This window comes from Monodon monoceros, unplaced genomic scaffold (assembly GCF_005190385.1).
Source record: "Monodon monoceros isolate NGI ecotype Baffin Bay Population unplaced genomic scaffold, NGI_Narwhal_1 Super_Scaffold_1, whole genome shotgun sequence".
In the NCBI taxonomy this organism is placed as follows: domain Eukaryota; kingdom Metazoa; phylum Chordata; class Mammalia; order Artiodactyla; family Monodontidae; genus Monodon; species Monodon monoceros.
This window is the reverse complement of record NW_021703765.1, coordinates 25,506,076-25,527,892: the sequence shown is the minus strand read 5'-3', so window position 1 is coordinate 25,527,892 and position 21,817 is coordinate 25,506,076. Positions and strand designations below refer to the sequence as shown.

The window sequence follows — 21,817 nt, the reverse complement described above, 5'->3', positions numbered from 1 at the left end:
TTTACCAGGGTCCCCTATCTTGGTGGGTCTTGGATTAGAACTTTTGCACCTGTAGCACTTTGAGGTTGTCAAACACACTACTCAGCATCTTAGCCTCTTAGAGGCAGGCAAATGTCCTGGAGAAAAGTTCGATTCAAGTGCCATGGTCATGTCTTTGTATTAATTGAGTACACACACACATAAACACACGCAGGTGTGTCTGGAGAATAAAATCCTATAAGTGAAATTGCTATATCAGAGTTTGTATATGTGTATGTTTGATATATGTGCATCTGTAGAATACAATTCTTGTGGAAATAAATAAAAACCACCCAAGCTGAACAAACAGAGGCTATTTATTGAGAGCTTGCTATAGCAAGGGAGTCAGCTACCATCACTTGCATTTGGCAGGCAGGGGAGTGGGATAGCTTTATAGTGAAAAACTAAGGGAAGGCTTTAGTATTTTCTGATTGGAGGTTGCTGACTTGGGAAATCCGGAGTTGGGCCTAACTAGAAGTGGGGCATCTTATGTGATTGATTTGGAGATCATATTTGGCTTTCTCTGGTTGGTCCTGACTTGGAGGCTGAGGGCAAAAATAGGGAGGCCGGCAGTTGACCAAATCCTCACCACTCTGGGCCAGTTGCTAAGGAGGTTGTGATTTAGTTTCCTGGACTGATTGCTAGAGAGTCTGTGATTTGGTTTTCTGGGATGGTTGCTGCAGAGGTTGTGGTTTGGCTTCCTGAGCTTATGTGGTTCTGGCCATTAGTCATTTATATATTCAGTTTCTCATCCTAAAAGGGATATTGTAGTACCAAAGAATATATATTTAACATTTGCCTATTAACTTCAATAGAAGTTGTATTAATTTATCACCTACTAGTAATGTATGATCATCTGCTCTAACGCAGCAGGCTGTTAATCTTTTGAATTCTACTTAACGGGTAGGTGAAAATTTGTATCATGTTATGGGGTTTTTTTTCTTTTTTTTTGAATTTAATTTTTTTATACAGCAGGTTCTTGTTAGTTATCTATTTTATACATATTAGTGTATATATGTCAATCCCAATCTCCCAATTCATCCCACCACCACCATCTTCCTCATATTATGTTTATTTGCATTTTAGTAAGATTGAGCATCTTGTCATATATTTAAGAGTCATTTGTGTTTTCTTTTGTGTGAACCATCTTTTCCTATGTTTGCCCACTTTTATAGTAAATTATTGGTCTTTTTTTTCTCATTAATTTGTGGGCCCTTATTATATATAAAGGAAATTTGCCTTCTGAATGTTAACTGAGTTATAAATATCTTTCCCAGTTTGTTGTTTATCTTTCGACCTTGTTGTTTTATATATTTCTAAATTTTTATGTGGTCAAATATATCAGTCTTTTTAATTAATTGCTTCTGGGTTTGTGTCCAAGAAGACCTCATCTACTCTGAGAGTAAAAAAAAAAAATCTCATGTTAAGTACTTTTGTTTATTTATATAAACACAATCTGGGGATAATATTTGTTAAGACTATGTCATATTGTTTACAAAGAGGCTAGTTAACAACAAAAGTATAATGAATCTTAAAATCATCAGTGGGACTGAGGCATCTCACCTTCAGAATTCTGAAGTGTTCTCCAGGCAGGAGGCAGTGGCTATGGCAGCTCACAGGTGCAGCACTTAAAAACTACAGGAGTCAGAGTCCAAAAGTTTCCACAAAGCAAAACATTCTGGTCTCCTTTGGAAGTCCCATTCCCTAACACCCACTGCCCTTGTATTCCTCCTCTGGAATTCCAGCTCCAAGGCAAGGCCTCAATTTACCGTCGGGAGAACATGTTCTTGAAATCTTTAATTGTCTTGGCCATCATGGGGGTGATTTTCTTTGCAGGTTTCCTGCCGCAGACTACCCGCGGCAAGTGGGTACTGGTGGTGCTTGAGCAGGCTCCGGCTGGCTTCTCGCGGGTGAGGTTAAGGCTGTTTCTGCTGGAGGGAGTATGGATGGTTCCTGTGGGGTACAGGGCTGGCTTGATCTTGACTTTTTCAGGGGCAGCTGCTTCTCCTATTTCAAACTTCTCCTGCCTCCTTCGAATGTCAGAAGGTGGCCTGGCCAGACAGTTGAGAAGGATCATCTTTGCTTGTCGGCCTTTGGGCTTATTGGCTTGTGCAGATTGGATATTCACTGTCAGTGCTTGAAGCCGCTGCTCTCGGGCATCCTGAAGCCGCATGTACATCTCTTGCCATGTCTTGTACTCTTTTGGCCTTTCTTTCCTAAAGTTTTGATGAGAGTGAATTTTCCATAATTTGTCTGTTTCTTGGACTAATGCATGATTGTATTTCTCTATGCGATACAGCTGATCAGGTGCACAGCTCTCCAAGATGGGTTCAAGAACCGAATATGGGACTCCTCTTACTTTAAAGATTGAATTGATGTTGTTTTAAGTACCCAGATGCACTGCTGGCGCAAGGTCATCATTTTGGCAAGATAGGCACACTTGGAGCCAGAAAACACTTGCATCTTAGAATTCATTCTGCGTCCAGTAAATCCAACTTCTTCCTCTTCCTGGGGTGAAGACAGTGCTTTTTGCTTTGGTCGTAAGGAGGACATCAATCCAGAGGCAAGAAGTGGATGGTCATTGGCCTGGACCCTGGGTAATGGGAGGTCCGGCCACACTGGTGCATCAGTGGGGACTTTTTCCAGCTTGGCCCAGATGTTTCCAGAGGGCTGCAGCTTCTCTGATCTGTTTTCATTCACCTTAGGTAGTTCCTGAACCAAGTCCAAGTTTTCACTTGAATCATATTTTTTAGGTCCTTTTTCTTCAAGAGCAGTGGCTGAAGTTTTCATAATCTTTTTCTTTTTCTCCCTAGGCTGGTTGTGGTTGAGGTATGACTCAAAAGACATGGTGGGCGGCTTGAATTCATTATCCATATCCACCTCCTCACCTTTAGGGAGGGAGCCCTCAGGCTTTCCATCCAAATGAGGAGGTCTTACTTTCCCTTCTTGAATCTTTTGGTTATTGGAAACCTTCTCTTTCACCTTGGGTAACAGGCCTCTTATCCCCTCTGCTATGTCCAAGCGGTCGAGACTCTGCTTGTTTTTGTCCGGTTTGGTTTTCTCGGAGTCTTCGTGCTTTCGCTTTTTAAGGTCTGAAGCTCGTCTGAAGGGAGGTAAAACCTGGATGCCGCGGCCCTCTCTTTCCTTCTCTTTCTCGACACCACTAGAGGGCGGATTCTCGTTTGCGCTGTTCCGGGGGAGAGACCGCGGCCTTTCCTCTGGAGAAGGCCAGGCCTGATTTTCGCCTGGTCAAAGCAGAGGACTTCTCGTGTCCCTTGGTGCAGATCAGGCGTTTGTCCCTGTGGGGAGGCTGGTGTCCCCTGCTTAGACTCCCAGCCCCTCTCCCCTGGGGTGCACCCAGGCGGCGGTCCAGTCTGGCCCGAGGGGCATCTGAGGGGCCTTCTCCAGGCCTCTGCTGTGCAACACGGGCCTCCGCCAGGCGTCTGTGACAGTCCCCGTACATCAGACAAGGACGGCTAGACTGAGGAGGAGACCAGCTGTAACCAGATGATCCCCGCCCCGAAGAATAAACTGGGGAACCCCCGCAGCACCGCCTTCTGTCCTCGCCCCTCTCCCGGCCGTGGGACCCGTGGCAGGGCCTCACGAGCTCTGAGGGGTGTCTGTGCAGCTCTGGTCTGTGCTCGCGGCCGGGCGATCCGTCTCTAAGGGCTGCGCAGTGTGCGTGGCCGTGCCCCTCCATCGCCTCCTTCTCCGAAGGAGCGTCCTCTGGGGGCTGTTGGGAATCGCTCTTCCCCAGGTCCCTCTCGGCAGGCTCGGGGTTTCCGTCCACTGGAACCAGCCTCCTGCACAGCGCCGCCAGGTCCCGGCCAGGCTTCCGACGCTCTGGCGTTTGTGCCCTCGACTGGCCGTCGGGCCGACCCCGCTCTCCGTGAGAACGGCCGCCGGAACGGGCGAGGCCAGTGGCGCTTCTGGTCTCTTCACGGCCTCCTCCGCAACCCGGTGCCCGGACGGCGCCGCCCGGCCCTGCCCTGCCCTGCCCCGAGCTCCCCCGGGTGCACACGGCGCGGCCCCGCCTCTGGCGCTCGGGGCGCGGAGCCCCCACGGGAACGGCCACCAGCGCGCGTCCGGGACGCAAGGAAGCCCCAGCGCCCCCTTCCTGAGGGGGCTGAGAGCTGTGCCCAAATTACATCACCACCAGTCGGGAGTCCCTGGGCCGCCCCGTCCCACTTGGGTCCCGAGAGCAGCAGGAATCAATCAACAGTGACGACAACCCTAGCGCTGTGCGCTTGCCATCGACTGATTCCAGCCTCTACACAACCAAAGAAGAGTTATATTATCCCCATTGTACGGGTGAGTAAACTGAAAGTCTTAGAATTTATTAGATCTAAGAATTCCTGACAGTTACTTTTATTTTGTTTTCAATATTCTCAGTAGTATAAATTGACAGTTCTAATGATTACTTATGTAATAATAAGTCAAGCTTAAAGAAATAATAGGTAACAAACAGAATAAATAAGTAAAACCACCACATTCCCACAACCCAGATACACTAAGGTATTATTACCCAACAGTGAACCTTGGTGTGTATCCGTAAATCTTTCCAGATCCTTTGCTATGTGTGTATATACATATACATGCACGCACCCGTATATTTTATCAAAATGAAATTGTATTGTAAATATTGTTCTTTAACCAACTAGTTCTCTAACCAGAGTGTGAAACAGGATCATGCATTGTATCTGGTTGTATCCCCTATGTCTCTTTGAATTTGCACAGCTTCTCCCATCCCCTACCTTCTCTATTTCTATTTATTTTATTTATTTTATCTTCTAGTTTTATTGAGATATAATTGACATACAGCACTGTATAAATTTAAGGTATACAGCACAATGATTTGACTTGATACATCATGAAATGATTATCACAAGTTTAGTGAACATCTAGCATCTCATACAGATACAAAATTAAGGAAATAGAAAAAAAATTTTCCTTGTGATAAGAACTCTTGGGATTTGCTCTCTTAACTACTTTCATATATAAATACAGCAGTATTAATTATATTTATCATGTTGTACATTATATCCCTAGTACTTATTTATCTTATAACTGAAGCTTGTACCTTTTGACCACCTTCATCCAATTCCTCCTCCCTCCACCTACTGCCTCTGGTAACCACAAATCTGATCTCTTTTTCTATGAGTTTGTTTGTTTGTTTGTTTTGAAGTTTAATTCACTTACCATACTATGTTAGTTCCTGTTATATGACATAATGACTTGATATACATTCGATTTATATAATTTCAAAATGATCAACACAGTAAGTCAGTTTTGAGCTGTCATCATACAAAGATATTATATAGTTATTGACTATATTCCCCACACTGTGCATTTCCTACCCGTGACTCATTTATTTTGCAGCCAGAAGTTTGTTCCTCTTAATCTCCCTCACCTATTTCTTTCCTCCTTCCCGCTCCCCTCTGGCAATCACCTGTTTGTTCTCTGTATCTATAACTCTTTTTCTGTTTTGTTATGTTTGTTCGTTTGTTTTGTTTTTTAGATTCCACATATATGTGAAACCATATAGTATTTGTCCTTCTCAGTTGGATTTACTTCACTTAGCATAATACCCTCTAGGTCCATCCATGTCATTGTAAATGGCAATATTTCATTCTTTTTTTATGGCTGAGTAATATTTAATTGTATATATATGCCACATCTTCTTTATCCATTCACCTATTGTTGGGCAATTAGGTTGCTTCCGTATCTTGGCTATTGTAAATAACGCTGCAATGAACATAGGGGTACATAGATCTTTTCTAATTAGTGTTTTCATTTTCTTTGGATAAGTACCCAGGAGTGGAATTGCTGGATCATATGGTAGTTCTACTTTTAATTTTTTGAGGAATCTCCATACTGTTTTTCATAGTGGCTGCACCAATTTACATTCCCATCAACAGTGCAAGAGGATTCCCTTTTCTGCACATCCTCACCAACACTTGTTATTTGTTGTCTTTTTGATAATAGCCGTTGTGACAGGTATGAGGTGGTATCTCATTGTGGTTTTGATTTGCATTACCCTGATGATTAGTGATGTTGAAAATCTTTTCATCTGCCTGTTGGCTATCTGTATGTCTTCTTTGGAAAAATGTCTATTCAGATCCTCTGCCTGTTTTTTAATCCAGTTGTTTGTTTTTTGATGTTGAGTTGTATGAGATCTTTGTATATTTTGGATATTAACCCCGTATTGGATATATTTTTTGCAATTATATTCTCCCATTCGGAATGTGGCTTTTCATTTTGTTGATGGTTTCCTTCGCTGTGCAAAGCCTTTTACTTTGATGTAGTCCCATTTGTTAATTTTTGCTTTTGTTTCCCTTGCCTGAGGAGACGTATTCAAAAAAGTATTACAAAGATCAATGTCAAAGAGCATACTGCCTATGTTTTCTTCTAGAAGTTTTATGGTCTCAGGTCTTACATTTAAGTCTTTAATGCATCAAGTTTATTTTTGTGCATAGTGTGAGAGAGTATTCTGGTTTGATACTTTTGTGTGTAACTGTCCATTTTCCCAACACCATTTATTAAAGAGGCTGTCTTTTCCCCATTGTATATTCTAGCCTCCTTTGCTGTAGATTAACTGCCCATATAAGTTTTGGTTCATTTCTGGGCTGTCTATTCTGTTCCATTGATCCATGTGTCTGTTTTTGTGCCAGTACTATACTGTTTTGATGACTGTAGCTTTGTAGTAAAGTTTGAAATCAGGCAGTGTGATACCTCCAGCTTTGTTCTTATTTTCTGAAGTTGTTTTGCCTAATATTTTGTTGAGGATTTTTACATCTATGTTCATCAGTGATATTGGCCTGTAATTTTCTGGGTTTTTTGTGATGTCTTTGTCTGCTTTTGGCATCAGGGTGATGCTGGCCTCATGTTTGGAAAAATGTGTTTGGACGTGTTCCTTCCTCTGCAGTTTTTTGGAATAGTTTGAGGAGGATAGGTTTTAGCTCTTCTCTAAATGCTTGGTAGAATTCACCTGTGAGGCCATCTGGTCCTGGACTTTTGTTTGTCGGGAGTTTTTTATTATTATTATTATTATTACTGTTTCAATTTCATTACTGGCAATTGGTTTGTTCATATTTTCTATTTCTTCCTGATTCAGTCTTGAGAGATTGTACATTTCTAGGAATTTGTCCATTTCTTCTAGGTTGTTCATTTTATTGGCATATAATTGTAGTTACCTCTTATGATCCTTTGTATTTCTGTGGCGTTGGTTATAACTTCTATTTCATTTCTGACTCTGTTGATTTGGGCCCTCTCTATTTTTTTCTTTTTTCTTTTTTTTTTTGAGGTACGTGGGCCTCTCACTGTTGTGGCCTCTCCCATTGCAGAGCACAGGCTCCGGACGCTCAGGCCCAGCGGCCATGGCTCACGGGCCTAGCCGCTCCGCGGCATGTGGGATCTTCCTGGACTGGGGCACGAACCCATGTCCCCTGCATCGGCAGGCAGACTCTCAATCACTGCGCCACCAGGGAAGCCCTCTATTTTTTTCTTGATGAGTCTGGCTAAAGGTTTATCAAGTTTGTTTATCTTTTCAAACAACCAGCTCTTGGTTTCATTCATCTTTTCTATTTCTTTTTTTAGTCTTTATTTCATTTCTGCTCTGATCTCTTTCCTTTTATTAATTTTGTGGGTTTTTTCTTTCTCTAGTTCCTTTAGGTGTAAGGTTAGGTTGTTTGAGATTTTTCTTGTCTCCTGAGGTAAACTTGTATTGCTATAAACTTCCCTGTTAGAATTGCTTTTGCTTTGTCCCATAGATTTTGGATAGTGTTTTTTTGTTTTAATTTTCTCCAGGTTTTTAAAATTTTGTCTTTGATTTCTTCAATGATCCATTGGTTGTGTAGTAGCATATTGTTTAGCCTCCACATGTTTGTGTTTTTGCATTTTTTTCCTGTATTTGATTTCTAGTCTCATAGTGTTGTTATTGGAAAAGATGCTTGTTATGATTTCAGTTTTCTTAAATTTACTGAGACTTGTTTTGTGGCCTAGCATGTGATCTGTCCTGTAGAATGTTCCATGTGCACTTGAAAAGAATGTGTATTCTGCTGCTTTTGGATGGAATGTTTCATGTATATGGATATGATCCATTTGGCCTAATGTGTCTTTTAAGGCCAGTGATTCCTTATTGATTTTCTGTCTGGATGATCTGTCCATTGATGTAAGTGGGGGTTGTTAAATTACCTTACTATTATTGTAATACTGTCATACTGTAATACTGTTTTCCCCTTTCTGTCTGTTAATATTTGCTTTATGTATTTAGGTGCTCTTATATGGGGTGCATATATATTTACAATTGTCTTCTTGGATTGATCCCTTGATCATTATGTAATGTCCTTCTTTGTTTCTTGTTACAGTCTTTGTTTTAAAGTCTTTTACCTGATATAAGTATTGCTACCCTGGCTTTCTTTTCATTTTAGTCTGCGTGGAATACCCTTTTCCATCCTTTCACTTTCAGTCCATGTGTGTCTTTAGATCTAAAGTGAGTCTCTTGTAGGCAGCATATATACGGGTCTTGTTATTGTGTGCATTCAGCCACTCTATGTCTTTTGATTGGAACATTTAGTCCATTTACATTTAGAGTAACTATTGATAGATATGTACTTATTGCCATTTTATTAATTGTTTTGCGGTTGTTATTGTAGTTCTTTTTCTTTCTGTCTTCTTTTGCTCTCTTCCCTTGTGATTTGATGACTATCTTTAGTGTTATGGTTGGATTCCTTTCTCTTTTTGTGTGTGTGTATCTATTATGGATTTTTGGATTGTGGTTATCGTGAGGTTTATATATACCAATATATATTTTAAGATGCTGATCTTTTAAGTTCAAATACATTTTAACAATCCTACATTTTTACTCCCCCATGTTTATTGTTTTTGACATCATATTTCCCATCTTTTTGTTTTTTATATCCCTTAAATACTTAATATGGATATAGATGAGTCTAGTATGCTTGTCTTTTAACCTTCCTACTAGTTTTGCATGTGGTTGATTTACTACCTTTTTAGTATATTTGCCTTTACCAATAAGATTTTTCCTTTCATAATTTTCCTATTTCCAGTAGTGGTCTCTTCTTTTTCACTTAAAGAAGTCTTTTTAACATTTCTTGTAAAGCTGGTTTGGTAGTGCTGAACTCCTTTAGCTTTTGCTTGTCTGTAAACCTTTTGATCACTCTGTCAAATCTGAATGAAAGCATTGCCAGATAAAGCATTCTTGGTTGTAGGTTTTTCCGTTTCATCTCTTTAAATACATTGCCACTCCCTTCTGGCCTGCAGAGTTTTTGTTGAAAAGTCAGCTGATAGCCTATGGGAGTTTCCTTGTACTTAACTTGTTGCTTTTCTCTTGCTATTTTTATCTCTCACTTTATCTTTAATTTTTGCTATTTTTATTACACTATGTGTTGGTGTGGTCCTCTTTGGGTTGATCCTGTTTGGGAATCTCTGTGATTCTTGGACCTGGATGTCCATTTCTTTTCACGGGTTAGGGAAGTTTTCTACTATTATTTCTTCAGATAAGTTTTCTACCACTTTCTCTCCTCTTCTCCTTCTGGGACCCTATAATGTGAATGTTAGTACCTTGATGTTGTCCTAGAGGTCTCTTAAGCTATCCTCATTAAAATTTTTTTCCTTTTTCCTGTGCAGCTTGTGTGATTTCTACTACTCTGTTTTCCAGCTCACTGATCCATTCCGCTGTATCATCTAATCTACTGCTGATTACTTCTAGTGTATTTTAAAATTTCAGTTACTGTATTCTTTATCTTTGGTTCTTCTTTATGTTTTCTAACTCCTTATTAATAACTTCCACCTTCTCACTCTGCTCACCCAATCTTCTCCTGAGTTCTTTGAGCATCTTTACAGTTACTACCTTGAACTCTTTATTGGGTCGATTGATTACCTCCACTTCACTTAGTTCATCTTCTGGGGTTTTATCATGTTCCTTCATTTGAAACATATTCTTCTGTCACCTGATTTTACCTAATTTGCTGTTTTAATTTCTGTATATTTGGTAGGTTGATTATGTTTCCCTGACCTTGGAGAAGTGGACTTTTATAGATGTCCTGTGTTTCCCAGCAATGCACTTCCCTCTGGTCACAAGAGCTATATGCTCTAGGGGTGCCCCCTATGTGGGCTGTGTGGGTCCTTCTGTTGTGACAGGCTGACTACTGTGGGTGGTCTGGTATGCCTGGCTGGTTTATATATAGCAATATATATATGTATTAAAAAAAACTGGTTTGTTGTCAGGCCCTGTCTTGTGCTGAAGCTGCTAGTCACTGGTGCGTGAGGCGGGGTCACAGGGCAGCTGGGTACAAGGCCCTGGTGTGTTCTGGGGCTAGTGCTGGTCTGCTGATGGGTGGAGCCAGGTTCTAGGATGGTGGTTGTGGGGCTAGGTGTCCCGGATCCACTAGATGGCCTGCTGGTGTGGGACCTGTTCCTGACACAGCTGTCTGTGGGGTCTGGGGTGTCCTAAAGCTGGTGTTGGCCTGCTGGTGAGTGGGGCTGGATCCTGGGGTTGGGGGGATCCTGGGGCTAGTGTTGGCCTGCTGGTGGATGGGCCCAGGGCCAAGGGGTTCCCAGGACTAGTGGCAGCCTGCCGTGGGTGAGGCTGAGGCCCATGAGGTCCCGGGGCTAGTGCAGGTTCACTGGTGTGAGGGTTCTGGGGAACAGGACTGAGTCCCGGGGCAGCTGTGGGCTCGGGGGTATTAAGGCAGCTAGCCTACTGGTGGGTGAGGTTTTATCCCCGCCCATCTAGCTACTTGGCCTGAGATGTCCCAGTACTGGTGCTTCCAGGCTGGTAGGTGGGGCCAGTCCCAGCACTAATAAGCTAGAGGGAGGATTCCAGAATGGCATTGGCCAGCAACAGTGTCCTTGTGGTAGAACAAGCTTCCAAAAATGGCTGCCACCAGTGTCTGTGTCCCCAGGGTGAGCTCCAGTTTCCTCCCGCCTCTCTAGGAGGCTCTCCAAGATCACCAGGTGCATCTGACTCAGGCTCCTTTCAAATTATTGCTTCAGCCCTAGGTCCCAGCACATGTGAGATTTTGTGCGCATTTTACAGATGAAGTCTTTATTTCCCATAGCCCTCTGGCTCTCCTGAAAGTAAGCCCCACTGACCTTCAAAGCCAAACATTCTAGGGGCTTATCTTCCTGGTGCAGGACCCCCAGGCTCAGGAGCCTGATGTGGGGCTTGAACCCCTCACTCCTTGTGGAGAACCACTGCAACTGTAATTATCTTCCCATTTGTGGGCTGCCCACCCACGGGTATGGGTCTTGACTATACAGCATCTCTGCCCTTCCTACCTGTCTCATTGTGGTTCCTTCTTTATGTCTTTAGTTGTAGAAGAACTTTCCTACTAGTCTTCTGGTCTTTCTCATCACTAGTTGCTCTGTAAATAGTTGTAATTTTGGTGTGCCCATGGGAGGAGGTGAGCTCAGGGTCTTCCTACTCCACCATCTTGGCCGTTCTCTCCTATTTTATTTTATTTTATTTTATTATTTATTTATTTATTTATTTTTTGCTGTACGCGGGCCTCTCACTGTTGTGGCCTCTCCCATTGCGGAGCACAGGCTCTGGACCTGCAGGCTCCGGATGCACAGGCTCCGGACGCGCAGGCTCAGTGGCCATGGCTCACGGGCCTAGCCGCTCCGCGGCATGTGGGATCTTCCCGGACCGGGGCACGAACCCGTGTCTCCTGCATAGGCAGGCGGACTCCCAACCACTGCGCCACCAGGGAAGCCCTCCTTTTTTATTTTTAATGACACTAACCTGTTCAAGAAACCATGCCAATTGTTTTGGAGAACATCTCCCTTTCTACAGTTGTCTGATTGTTTCCTCAAGGTTTCACCTGCTGTTCTATCCCTGGTGAGACTGTGGTGTCACCTTACTGTGATTGCAGTCTGATCTCTCCATCATGCAACTAGAAAGTAGCCTGTCCATAATCTAGTTCCATGTTTAATAACAATGGCATGGCACAGCAAGTCCCCTGTGTTTCAGTAGGCTTTATACTTCCCTGAAATCCCCAATTCTATAACCAGTTCAGTCTCAGGATTTACAACTAATGCCTCCCTTCATGGAACACTGTTCCTGAGCGTAGCTGACCTGTTCTGATTTTGTATTAAGTACAATAAATACCTTCCCTGGATCTGTAGATGCCCCTTCTGGTAGTTCTAGTGCTTTGTCAAGTTGTGCAGCATTTGGAACTTGGGAAGTTTCTTGGTAGAAACGGGAGATAATCAGGAAACAAATTAGAACCTATGGGTATATATATTCAAGCTTTTAAGTGAATATTAGATGCAAGGACTGTAAAATGGAACTATAATGAAAACATTTGAAAGAAGAAATGTGTCCTTTTTAACTGTTTGTTTTTGAGATGGAAAGCTTAATGCAAAATTTAGATCTTATTACAGAAATTGAAACGAGCTCATGCAAATTAATCTCCACTGCACCCATAAAAAAGAAATTAAAAGCACTAATGCTGTTTGTGGTGTATATACAGTAACATTTCCTAAATATCTTCTGGGTCTAAAGCTAGGAACGATAGTCAATGTTTCTTTTCCTCAGGCTACAGTATCATAGGATTCGACTTTGGATCTGGTAATGTAGGCGCTTTTGTGGTACAGTAGCCCACAAAGGAAATGAAGGAAGTAGAAAACAGCCAGATTATTGAAGCAGAGGCAAATGAGACACCCCAGTTAGATGCTCACTTCTGGGCCTCCTTTCTTTGGTAGACAGAAACTAATTGAGCATCTAATTGTGTCCATTTCAGGGGCACACCATCTTTTACAGTTTAAATTGACCATTGGTGGTGGCCTATTCTTAGTCTTTTAATTCAGAAGACAATTTTCTATGATAATTTGAATGGCATGAGTAGAAAGGTGTTATAGATCTGGCAAACTTTATACTTTTAATTAACAAATTTATAAGACTGTATTCTGTGTTTCAAGTAACCTCACGCCTTAAATATTTAACACTAGGTATTTGAATAGAGTTTTCTTATCTCTCCTTAAATTCTGAATTTTCATCAAACTTAAAGAAGTAGCATTATTATTTTAAGCCCTGGGCACCCCAACTATAAGCTGTTTCACAGTCTGCATGGTAAAAAGCCATTTTTGAAGCAACCTCATTATCAAACAATTCTAAGTCACTGAACCAGAGTATCCTTCAGTCCCCATCATTTGCTGTAGAGATCAGGACTGTTTGCCAAACTTTGTGATTCCAGCCATAAAGCCGTAGAAATACTCTTGATTGGAGTTGGGACAGCTATCGTTTTCCAGGAATATAATAAAAACTTTGCTCAAGTCCCTCTGATAGATCGTTTATAGCCTTTCAAGAATATGATCAACATTGCTCAGATCAGCTCAGGATCCGGAAGTCCATCCCAAGAATTAGAGCTTTGCCTTCCTATTCATCCTGATGTACCATGAGTTCACTAGGTCAGTGGTGTTCACTGTTTAAGTGACTCTCCAGGGATTCTAAAAGGAATTTGAGGGAGATTATTCTGACAAATCCTCCAGCTCAAGTTTGGTGAAGGCAGCTGTGAAAGCCAAAGCTCTCCGTATGGATAGTGGACAATAAGACTCCTATGTTTCTCTCCCTCAGTGTATATGCACATGGAGGGAGGGAGGTAAATTCAGGGGGACATGGGAGTAGGAAGTGTAGTGTGGAGGAGGAGCTGCCTTTGGGTGACTTTGTCTGGATCTTTCCCTCCTAGTGAATGGAACACCCAAGGCCAGCATCAGTGTCAGGACATTTCTCACCCCACCCCCATATCTACTGATGGAGGGGAGGGGAGGGAACCCAGATGTCAGAGTGGCTCATCTGCCAAGGTGATGATGGAATTCCTTAGCCTGGAAGTGTTTTGATCTGTGAACAGTTGAACCCAAGCCAACGTGTTTCTTTGCTCTTTACTTGCCAAAGTATTAAGTTAAACAATTCAGAAGTCTATGGATAAAAAATTGAGCCGCTGTGCCCCCATCCCTTTCCTCTACCCAGAGGTAACTACACATCTAGATTTTTATTCCTTTCTTTTTCTATGAGTGAAAGAGTGTGGGTATGTATTTCTGTGATTTTTCACCTTACATATGTCTTAGAATTAGGTAGATTTGCATCTGCTCACATAGAAAGATGTTCAAGACATATTATTAAGTGGGGGAAAAAGCAAGATGCCCAACAGTATATACAAAATGATAAAATTTTTTGCAAATTTAAAAGAATTTGTGCATATATATGTTGATATATTCATAAGCCCCTTTCAGAATGATTACATGAGAAATTAACAATGGTGGATAGGGTGAAGAGAAAGACGTTTCTTTTTAAACTTTTTGTACTAATCGAAGTTTTTCTTTGTCAAATTTAATTACCTTTTTTTATAGGTTTATTGGAGTATAATTGCTTTACAATGTTGTGTTAGTTTCTGTTGTACAACCAAGTGAATCAGCTATAAGTATACATATATCCCCATATCCCCTCCCTTTTGAGCCTCCCTCCCACCCTCCCTATCCCACCCCTCTAGGTTGTCACAAAGCAGCGAGCTGATCTCCCTGTGCTATGCGGCTGCTTCCCACTAGCTATCTATTTTACATTTGGTAGTGTATATATGTCAGTGTTACTCTCTCACTTCGTCCCAGCTTCCCCTTCACCCCTGTGTCCTCAAGTCCGTTCTCTACGTCTGTGTCTTTATTCCTGCCCTGCCAATAGGTTCATCAGTACCTTTTTTTTAGATTCCATGTATGTGCGTTAGCATACAGTATTTGTTTTTCTCTTTCTGACATCACTCTGTATGACAGATTTTAGGTCCATCCACCTCATTACAAATAACTCAATTTCGTTCCCTTTTATGACTGAGTAATATTCCATTGTATATATGTGCCACATCTTCTTTATCCATTCATCTGTCGATGGACATTAGGTTGCTTCCATGTCCTGGCAATTGTAAATAGAGCTGCAATCAGCATTGTGGTACATGACTCTTTTTGAATTATGGTTTTCTCAGGGTATATGCCCAGTAGTGGGATTGCTGGGTCATATTTTTAGTTTTTTAAGGAACCTCCATACTGTTCCCCATAGTGGCTGTATCAATTTACATTCCCACCAACAAAGCAGGAGGGTTTCCTTTTCTCCACACCCTCTCCAGCATTTATTGTTTCTAGATTTTTTGATGATGGCCATTCTGACTCATGTGAGGTGATACCTCAGTGTGGTTTTGATTTGCATTTCTCTAATGATTAGTGATGTTGAGAATCTTTTCATGTGTTTGTTGCCAATCTGTATGTCTTCTTTGGAGAAATGTCTATTTAGGTCTTCCGCCCATTTTTGGATTGGGTTGTTTGTTTTTCTGATATTGAGCTGCATGAGCTGCTTGTATATTTTGGAGATTAATCCTTTGTCAGTTGCTTCATTTGCAAATATTATCTCCCATTCTGAGGGTTGTCTTTTGGTCTTGTTTATGGTTTCCTTTGCTGTGCAAAAGCTTTTAAGTTTCATTAGGTCCTATTTGTTTATTTTTTTATTTTATTTCCATTTCTCTAGGAGGTGGGTCAAAAAGGATCCTGCTGTGATTTATGTCAAAGAGTTAAACATTACCTTTGATTCACACTTTCTTTCTATTTGGGAGTGGACAGTAAGTGGGTGGAGAGAAAATACAATGTCTTCAAAATCTTTCCTCGTCAGTGTATATAGATCTACTTCGTTCTTTTTATTGGGGCAAAGTGATACATAGTAAGCCTGTATCATGATTTAGTTAACCACTAATAGACATTTTAGAGTATTTCTAATTTTGGAGGGGAATACACATAATGCTGTATTAGACATCCTTGAACATTTATTATTTTGCACATGTGAAGTATTTCTATAATATAGTATAATTGATCTAGCATAAATGGTGAGGTATGGAATTGCGGGGTCAGTGGGCATGTGCATGTTTCCTTTTGCTGTATAAAAGTGTTGTACTAGTTTACATTTCCACCAACTGTATCTGAGTACATATTCTTTCACACCTTGCCAACTATGAATATTATCTGGATAAAAATTTTTAAATTTCTGCGTTAAAAAATTTTGAGATTCTTTTTGAAAGAAGTTTATTTTTTTCCAAATGAACTGAGGAAATATTAACACTACTTAAGATGGTTTCTTCAACTTTTCTGTGTACTGCAAGTTGTGATAAAACCAGAAAGAAAACATAAAGGAAATATCTGCCTAGATGATTTTGTGTTTTCTTTTCCGTCTGGGGAGTCTACCCTGTAGCCACATTGACTCAGCAAGCTTGTTACAGCCAAGTCATCAGAGCAAGTAAAGAAGCATCGTTGCCGCATCCCAAGACATGACCAGGCTCTGCCATCAGGGCGGTGAGGAGGCCCTCACAGCAGTGTGGGTGATAAGCAGCCCCCCCATTTCCATTTTGAATAACTTCAAAATATTGCATGAAATCATTTCTATTTCCAGTCATATCATTTATTTTATATTACTCAAAACATTGCTCAAATTATTTACATTCGTTTTAGCCTTTTTCTCCCTAACTCTCCCTGTTTTATGCATTTTAAAACAGTTTTATTGAGATATAATTCATATACCATGCAACTCACCCATTTATTTTTTTATTTTTTATTTTTCTAAGATGATTCTTTTTTTAGATTTTTTTTCTTGGCTGTGCTGGGTCTTCGTTGTGGCATGCAGGATCTTCGTTGTGGCGTGCGGGCTTCTCTGTAGTTGTGGTGTGCGGGCTCTCTAGCTGAGGCACACTAGGGGCTCAGTTGCCCTGTGGCATGTGGGATCTTATTTCCCTGACCACGGATGGAACCCGCGTCCCCTGAATTGGAAGGCGGCTTCTTAACCACTGGATCACCAGGGAAGTCTAACTCACCCATTTAAAGTGTGCAATTCTATGGCTTTTAAGGACAGGGGGTGACGGTTAAGGGGTGCAGAGTTTCTTTTTGGGGTAATGAATATGTTTTTAAATTATCATGGTGATAGTTGTATAAATCTGATCTGGGCTCTACCCAGGTGACCACCTTCAGGAAATTCAGGGCTGTCAGCCAAAGCCAGTGCAGTGTGTGTCATACTGAGGAGCACAAGCAAAACACTCCCGGCTGTTTTTTCTCAGCATCTTAGTCATAAGGGACCATTTGCATTAGTGCGTGTTTAGATTAGGAAGAGGCATGTGCTTTCAGAGTGAAGGATGGAGGGTCTCTGAACTATATGAACAAAGCAACTAACAGCTGTTAAGTACCCACCAAACACTGACCTGAGGCTGGCAGAGCACCCCACAGTTTGCAAAACACCAGGTGGAAATGGACCTGGTCAGTGTCGAGTGCAGTCCCTCTGGGGATATTCATGGCTTTCATGGCTCTTTAATTCAAATCCTTTTGTTCTCAAAGACCTTTGCGTACAGATGAGATGGATGGGCTTCACTTACAGCAAGACTGTGTTTTTCAGGAATTAAAGGCATAATCTCCTATAAGACGCGCACTCCTCCTGGTGCCGCAGGGTGACTAACTAACTGAGGTCTAGCCAGTAGTTGCTTTGAAATGGTCACTAAAATTGTGAGATTATGTTTGAGGAATTGTAAGAGACACCATTTGTTGCTATGTGAGCTCTGCTAAGACTGGCAACCACGGTTGTTTAATTTGGGCAAATTTGGCACAATTTTTGGCAGATTGGAAGAGCAGCTTCTCTCTGGTCAGATGTGAATGTGCAGGGGCAGGAGGGGACACTGATGGGAGGGGTTAATGCAGGGGAGGAGTTGATGCAGGGAAGGGCACAGGCCGGAACCAGAGACCTCGGTTCTGAGTCTAACCCCCAAGCATGAGTTTGAGAATGTGGACATTTAGAAGCATATCCCATCAATCTTATTACTGCTTGTTTAATATGCAGTTTTATTTTGAAAACTTGATTTGGACTAAATTTTGTGATGATTGTCACCTTTTTTATTATGTAAGTAGTAATTTGGAACTACCTAAATTTCATGAAGTACTTCCCTTCCTCATACACTAGATGGCACTACAGGCGAGGCAAATCAACTTAGAAAAATAGAGACTGACTACCAAGGCTAGTTTTGGTAAATTAGAAAGGCTTCAGTCTTCACCAAGAGTTGTTGTGTCAGCATCTTCAGAAAGATGAGGGAAAACTGCCAGTGTTGGACATCTTAATAGGATGTCATTTTGTATAGTGGCTTTCAAGTTTTTTTTTACTGTGACCAACTGTGAGACGTCTTAGACTGGGATCCAGTGGACACACACACGCAAACGCAACAAAAGTTTCACGAAGCAATACTAAGCCTTCTTACCTGTTATGCATTCTGTGATAATTCTGTTGCATTGAACTATGCTGCTGGTAGCCCACTGATTTCATGACCTGTAGTTTGACAAAAACAGTTTTCTAGTGGACCTATCAAGAAATACCAGTCTCTGCTTAGCACTTGGCACCATGCCAGGTTCTTGGGGCACCATGAAGAAATACTTAACTATACTTCTGTTTTCTGGGAAAGAGAAGAGTTAACTTGAGAAGCCTTAGAGAGCAACCCTGTAAGACACTGGAAAATTATGCCCCCAGACTAAAAAAACTGTGGAAGCAGATAATTGAAGTGAAGATATTATGGAATAGCTGGATCATGCCTAAGCTCTTACTCTGATATGAATTTTTTTTTTTTTTTTTTTTGCGGTACGCGGGCCTCTCACTGTTGTGGCCTCTCCCGTTGCAGAGCACAGGCTCCGGACGCGCAGGCTCAGCGGCCATGGCATGGCTCACGGGCCCAGCTGCTCTGTGGCATGTGGGATCTTCCTGGACTGGGACACGAACCCGTGTCCCCTGCATCGGCAGGCGGACTCTCAACCACTGCACCACCAGGGAAGCCCTGATATGAATTTTTTTGGGGGAAATTACATACTGTGAAACAAAAATAGTCACAAGAAATACATGTGTATTCCATTCATATAACATTCAAAAATGTAGAAACTAAACACTGTTTTTTTTATGGATGTATAGTTGGTAAAAACCATAAAGAAAAAGGGAGTGATGAGCATAAAAGTCAGGATGGAAGTTACCTCTGGTGGGAGGAGGGGAAACGTCCGAAAGGAACAGCACGAGGGAGTTTCTAAGACACTGAAGGTGCTCTGGAGCTTAACCAGGGTGATGCTTGTTATTATTATTATTATTAAAAATGAATGGATGTTTTATACATTCTTCTATATGAATGATGTATTTCATAATAATAAAAACATAGCAAAGAAGATTACTGTAATTGCCTTCTTGAGTCTTTAACTCATCTTGGTAAGTTGCTTTCCAGTTTTTTAACTCACTCGGACAAAAGGGGTTTCTTCAAGGACAGAGGTAGAAATGTACCAAAGGTCAGTTTTTAAGAATGACCTGTCATACAGTTTTAAAGCTCTCCAAATGTTATCAGATCTGTCCTTGAGGGCAAATTTGGATTTTAGAAAGAGTGAAAACTGCTAATAAAGTGCGTTCTTAAATTTAGTGAGGCACTACTTCAAATAAGAGGACTCTCCAACAGCTGAGGGGTGATTAAGTTATGGCGCATTCTCTGCAGTCATTAAAAGTCATGTCTTAGAAAAGCTTCTAATAACTGGGAAAAATATTTACAAAGTATTGATATTTTTAAGAAGAAAAAGCATAGGTTATCAAAACACATGAGAAGCCTATTTTGTAAGAAGATGGAAACAATGTGACCAAAACATCTAATTTTTTTCTTGTGCCTTTATGCATTGTCCCAGTTTTCTACAGGGCCACATATTATTTTTGTAAATGTGGGCTGGGGAAGACTGTGGTCATTAATCTACATTGAAGACAATTTTAAAAGAGGAGTTTCGGAAATATTTTGAGCAATGGAATAAAAGCATGACCTGCTGAGGTAACTACATTGAAGGGTGACTCCATTTAAATATATTAAGTCTGATATATTTGTTTAAAAATCAGTTAATAGTTTAAAAAATAGACATTTTTTAGAGCAGTTTTGGTTTCACAGCAAAATTGAGTGGAAAGGGCTTCCCTGGTGACACAGTGGTTGAGAGTCCACCTGCCGATACAGGGGACACGGGTTCGTGCCCCGGTCCGGGAAGATCCCACATGCCGCGGAGTGGCTGGGCCCGTGAGCCATGGCCTCTGAGCCTGCGCGTCTGGAGCCTGTGCTCCGCAATGGGAGAGGCCACAACAGTGAGAGGCCCACGTACCGCATAAAAAAAAAAAAAAAAAATTGAGTGGAAAGTATGGAGAATTCCCTTATACCCCCTGCCCCACACATGCACGGGCTTCCCCAGTATCAACCTCCTGTGTCAGATGAACCTACCTTGACACGTCATTGTCACTCAAAGTCCATAGTTTACATTAGAGTTCACTTCTGGTGCACATTCTATGGATTTTGACAAATCTTTAATGACATGTAGGCACCATGATAGTATCATATAGAATAATTTCACTGCCCTGAAATTCTCTGTGCTCTCCCTCCTTCCCTCTTTTCCTTAATGGTTAAAGCAGACGTACAGTTTGTCTGATAGGCTACAGAACAGGCTATTCTATTCAAGCCAAATCACGTATATGCCAGAATGACTTCCCCATACCTCAATATGTGAAAATTTCTTGCATTGTAACCTTTTCAGATTGGCTTTTTTTACTGAGTAATATGCATCTAAGTTTCCTACATGTCTTTTCATGGCTTGGTAGTTTATTATTATTTTTTTACTACTGATTAATATTCCATTGTGTGGATGTACCATACTTTATTTATCCATTCATCTACTGAAGGGCATTTTGGTTGCTTTCGGCAATTATGAATAAAGCTGCATCAGCAGCTTCAGTGTGCAGGTTTGTGTGTAAACCTGTTTTCAACTCTGGAGTAAATACCAAGGAGCGTGACTGCTGGATCATATGGTAAGGGTATGCTTAATTTTGTAAGAAACCACCAAACTGTCTTCCAAAGTGGCTGTACTGTTTTGCATTCCCACCAGCAATAAATGAGAGTTCCCATTGCTCTACATCCTCACCGGCATGTGGTGGTGTTAGTGTTTTGGATTTTCACCATTCTAAGAGGTGTGCAGTGCTATCTTCTTGTTGTTTTAATTTGTCATTCCCTGGTGACATACGATGTTGAGCATCTTTTTATATATTTATTTACCATTCATATATCTCCTTTTGTGAGGTGTCTGTTCATCTCTTTTGCCCATTTTTAATTGGGTTGTTTATTTTCTTATTGTGGAGTTTTAAGAGCTCTTTGTATATTTTTAATAATAGTTCTTTATCAGATGTGTCATCTGTAAATATTTTATCCCAGTCTAAGTCACTATTTTTTGTGTTTTATATTTTATTACTTCAAGGATTATAATTTTCCTTTAATCTCCTTTTCTCTTAGACTTCTGAGAACTTGATTTCATTTATTTTAGCCTGAATTCAAAGCAAAACATTAAACTAACAAAAACAACAACAAAATGTGTATAAAACTGTGATAACTAAAATGCAAATTAATTTTTTAAAAAAGCAATAACTACCTTTTGAGTGGCAGAAACCAGAATACCTTTTCGTTGAAAAAGTGGTACTTACTATACTTCCTTCACAAGCTCTTCGAAACACAGGTTGCTTCATTTTCTTTATTTTCTGGCAGTGTGAGTAAAAACTTATTACCGTAAGCAACAAAACTTTATTTGAATCATTTTGGATGGATATCTTTATAAAATAGTGTTTTACCTGCCTACATAAACAGCAAATATTGAACATAACTGACATTGAATCATAAGAGAATAGTGCATTCAAAAAACAAGAACAGGGCTTCCCTGGTGGCGCAGTGGTTGCGAGTCC

General features: G+C 41.1%; 1 protein-coding gene and 1 pseudogene across 1 annotated transcript in view; one reads left to right on the top strand and one right to left on the bottom strand.

The window, feature by feature from the left end:
- Positions 1-21,817, top strand: part of KATNAL2 (katanin catalytic subunit A1 like 2) — an 89,862-nt gene that overhangs the window by 11,616 nt on the left and 56,429 nt on the right. The window lies entirely within an intron of this gene.
- LOC114894554 lies at positions 1,784-20,328 on the bottom strand (annotated as a pseudogene).